Below are 4,857 nucleotides of genomic sequence, written 5' to 3'. Positions count from 1 at the left end.
ATTAACATTACAACTACTGCTAGACATACTGAATTGTTGTCACATGGAACTACGTGTGTCTTTTGAAGTGTACGTGATTTTAGCAGAAAAAGCTTCTTTTTTTTCACTTACCTATATCTTTTCCACTTTTTTTTTTAATATACTGTTTTCGAGCATTTCTCCTGTTCATATGGGCCACATGGCCTGCAAAAACTGAATGAACCATTCTTATAATTATTGTTATTATTGTTGCACGCACACACATGCGCACACGTAATGATGATGATAACAGAAATATTAATGTAATAAAAGAACATGTACTTTGCGCTTTCAGACCTCTCAAATCTTTCTCATAACACACCCGTCACACACACACACACACACACACACACACACACACACACACTATGATGATAACAATAGAAATGCTAAAGTGATTACAGTACATGCATTTTGCGCTTTCTAACCTCTCAAATCTTTCTCATAACACGCCCGTCACACACACACACACACACACACACACACACACACACACACACACACAGAGAGAGAGAGAGAGAGAGAGAGAGAGAGAGAGAGTTACATACACACACTATGATAATAACAACAGAAATAGTAAAGTAATCAAAGTAGGTATTCATGCATTTGCGCCTCCTAACCTCTCAAAGTGCTTTCTCATAACACACCCGTCTCTCTCTCTCTCTCTCTCTCTCTCTCTCTCTCTCTCTCTCTCTCTTTTCTTTCACTTTTTTTTCTTTCTTTGTTTTTTTTTGTTTTTGTTTTTTTTTGTTTGTTTTTTTCATCTTTTGTGCATGTGAGTGGGTGTGTGTGTTTGTGTGTGAGGGAGGGCATGGTGTAAAGAAGCTTCCAGCTTATCCAGTTACCCTCAATAAAACATTTGTTCATTTGTTCATTTGTTCTCTCTCACACACACACACAAACACACACACACACACTCTTTTCATATGGATCTTTCTCTTCCTTCCCACTGTCCTCCACTGCTCAGTCACAATCTCCTTCTGTCTGTCTGCCTGACTCACCTGCTTCACCATTAGATTCCTCTCTGCTTACCTCTGATATCTTTCATGTATGTCTGTTCAATGCTCAATCTGTCTGCCCTGATAAAAAAAACAAAAAAACCAACAAAAAAACCCTGACTATATTTATGATTGTATTTTTGAAAATGACTTTGATATCGTATTTCTTACCAAGACCTGGTTAAAGTCACTAGGTCACGAACCGAAACTGAAACAAATGACACCCCCTGGATACAAAACTAAGTCACTTCCTCGACTGTCTCGTGGAGGTGGCATCGCCACCGTCTGCAGTCTTCCCTTTCCTTCTCCCACAACCACACCTTTCCACATGATGCTTTTGAAATGCTAGAAATCACTCTCAATGTACCCGGTCAATCAATCATCTTCTGTTGTCTCTATAGTCCTCCTAATCGTAAAAACAACCTACCGTCTTCTCTGTTTCACGATGAGTTCCGAACACTACTTGATGACAACAACCTTCGTACTGGCAAACTTGTCATCCTGTTTTCATTTCGACAAACAAACTTCCACTGATGTCAAACGCCTGTCGAATCATTCTCTCTCAGCTCGTTACAGAACCAACACATAGATCTGGCCATACGTTGGACTGGCTCATCACACTTGACTCTGATGCCATGATTGCGTCAGTGACTGTTACTGACAAACTTTCTTCCGACCATTCTGCTGTCATATTCTCGCTTAATATCCGTTACTCGTCGCAACCTGAAATCCATCAACATTAAAACTTTTTCTTCTCAATCTGCTGAACGCCTTTCCAAAATTTCTTCCCGTGCCGACGTCTCTACACATTACAACACTGTCCTCTCTCACTGCTGGATGAACATGCACCCCCACTACCCGCATGCTCCCTGACAGACCTTCCGCCCCATCCCCCCATAGCACACACAAGACATTCGACTTGCAAAACGCAAACGTCGCCAATTGGAAAGACGATGGCGATCAACAAAATTGAAAGTCCACAATCAATTATTCCGAAAACAAATAAATAAAGTCAAACATATGATCTCATCAGCAAAGACAAACTTCTTTTCTCATGTTTTCGACGCCATATCCACCAAATCTCTTTACTCTATCATGTCAAATCTTCTCGGTACTGCAAAAAAGACTCCTCTTCCTTCTGCCTACACTTTAATCTGAACTCCCCAATGTCTTCTCCTCTTTCTTTTTCGACAAAGACCAAAATATTCATACCATCTTAGACCAAATGTTTTTCCAACCTGCTCATCCTGATCCTCAATTCAACGGCACTCCTATCCATTCCTTTAATCCATTGACTGAAACAGAAGTCCATGAAATCCCGAAAGAAATGACAATAAAATCCTTTGAGCTAGATCCTGTAGCAGCCTCGGTCTTTTCCCAGTGTGTCTCACAGCTTCTCCCCACAATCACCAACATTGTCAACTCATCCCTTCTCACTGGAACGTTTCCATCCACTTTCAAAACTGCAATCGTCCGGCCTCTTCTGAAGAAATCCAGCCTTGACGCAAACATTTTGAAAAACTATCGACCAGTTTCTAATCTTCCATTCGTGTCCAAACTCCTTGAAAAAGCTGTCCTCAAGCAGCTCAACAACCACCTTTGTTTCAACAATCTCATCCACCCATTTCAGTCTGCCTATCGCGCTGACCACAGCACCGAAGCCACTCTCCTTCACATCCTGAGTAACCTACTGCTAGCGTCCGACTCAGGAAAAAATTCCATTCTCACTCTTCTCGACTTGTCAGCCGCCTTTGACACGATAGAACATTCAATCCTTCTTTCCCGTCTTCATTTTACATTTGGTATCAACGGCACTGTTCTAAACTGTTTCAAATCTTATCTCACTGATCGATTCCAATCTGTCATTGTTGATCATTTCCAATCTGAACCCGTTAAAATCGAACATGGAGTCCCACACGGATCTGTTTTAGGCCCAGTGCTCTTCACACTGTACACTGCTCCTCTCTCACTGAAATTATCAACCGCCATAATGTCAGTCATCATTCTTATGCTGATGACACTCAACTCCAGAAGAATGATACCCCTGAAAAAATGTCGTCGCTCTTGCAAGAAACATCCAACAACTTCCTGGACGTAAAAAAAAAACTGGATGACTCTAAATAAGTTACAACTGAACGCGGACAAAGCTGAAGCAATGATCATAGGAACTAAACAAAAACTCTCTTCCATCACAACCGACACAATAAAACTTGGCAGTACATCCATCCCTCTTTCCAGTTCAGTCAGGAACCTCGGCGTTGTCCTTGACAATGCTCTGTCCATGCAAAAATTTACCAGTCAGACATGTCAATCCTGCTACTGTCAATTGCGGCGCATCAGTTCCGTCCGGAAATACCTGTCCACTGACGCAACATCTAGACTTGTTTTTCTCATTCTCTCTCGCCTCGACTACTGTAACTCTCTATTGTCTGGTTTGCCTGCTTCATCCATTCAGCCCCTTCAGCGCATACAAAACCATACTGCCCGACTCGTGCTCAGAAAGAAAAGATCTGAGCACATCACTCCCCTTTTGCAACATCTCCACTGGCTCCCTGTCTCACAGAGAATAAAGTACAAGATCAGCACTCTATGTTATAAATGTATTCACAAATCTACTCCTTCCTATCTCTGTGGCTGCCTTCACCTCTACACTCCATCTCGCTCTCTACGATCGGCTTCGGATCCACTCTGTTTTCGCATACCCAGATTCAAACACTCGACTGTTGGCCGCCGTTCTTTCTGTGTCTCTGGACCTTGCAATTGGAATGAACTTCATCTTTCGCTTCGTCAGGTCTCCACACTCAGCTCTTTCAAGCCTGGCCTTAAAACCCACCTCTTCCCAAAATAGCCTCCCTTCCCTGCCTCTTCCTTGTCTTCAGTTTTTTCCAGTTTTTAAGTTATGCACGCGTTTGCATGACTGGTGCGAAAGCGCTTTGATTTGTCTCTGCACAAGATTCAGCGCTATATAGATATAATAATAATTATTATTTAAGAAAAACAACATTTATTTGACGTTTTCAAATCTCTCAACACGACAGTCAGACACACACAGAGGGGGAGAGACAGAGGAGAGAAAAAACAACAACAAAGAGAGAGACAGACAGACAGACAGATAAAGAGGTGGGGGGCGGGGTGTGTGTGTGTGTGGGGGGGGGGGGGGGGAGGGGGGGGGGGGAAGAGAGAGATAAGAGAAAGAGACAGCCACAGAGATTTGCGAAACATAATAATCACTGTATGAACACCGTGATATGGCACATTTGGAACCGGATACCAGGCGGACAAATCACATAATCATGCTCTGTCGTGATCTTGGACATGATCATGGATTACTCAGTGGTAGAAACAGCGTGTTTGGCGTTGTTGTGCAGGAGAGACCGGTTTAGAAAGTTGAAACTACTGGACTGTTAACTTACATTTCCTTGCGTACACTCTCCGTACATCCGCATCCATATCTACACATACACACACGCGCAAACGCACGCGCGCGCGCGCACACACACACACACACACTGACACACACACAAACACACACACGCACATACTCACCTACGCACGCTAAGAGGCATAAGCTTTCATGAAAATTGACAAGAGAGTGACATGTTTGTGGAGCATTTTTGGAAAGTGCTTTATAATAATATATGAAATGTATGTATGTGTGTATGTATGCATGTATGTATGTATGTATGTATGTATGTATGTATGTATGTTCGTACAATTGTGAATGTACGTACGTATGTATGCATACAATTGTGAATGTATGTATGTATGTATGTATGTATGTATGTGCGAACGTTCGTGTGTTTGTAAGCAGGGTAATTCGGGGCGAGAAGCCCAGTCGGGG

This window comes from Babylonia areolata, chromosome 20, assembly GCF_041734735.1.
Source record: "Babylonia areolata isolate BAREFJ2019XMU chromosome 20, ASM4173473v1, whole genome shotgun sequence".
Classification (NCBI taxonomy): domain Eukaryota; kingdom Metazoa; phylum Mollusca; class Gastropoda; order Neogastropoda; family Buccinidae; genus Babylonia; species Babylonia areolata.
This window is presented reverse-complemented; position numbering follows the sequence as displayed.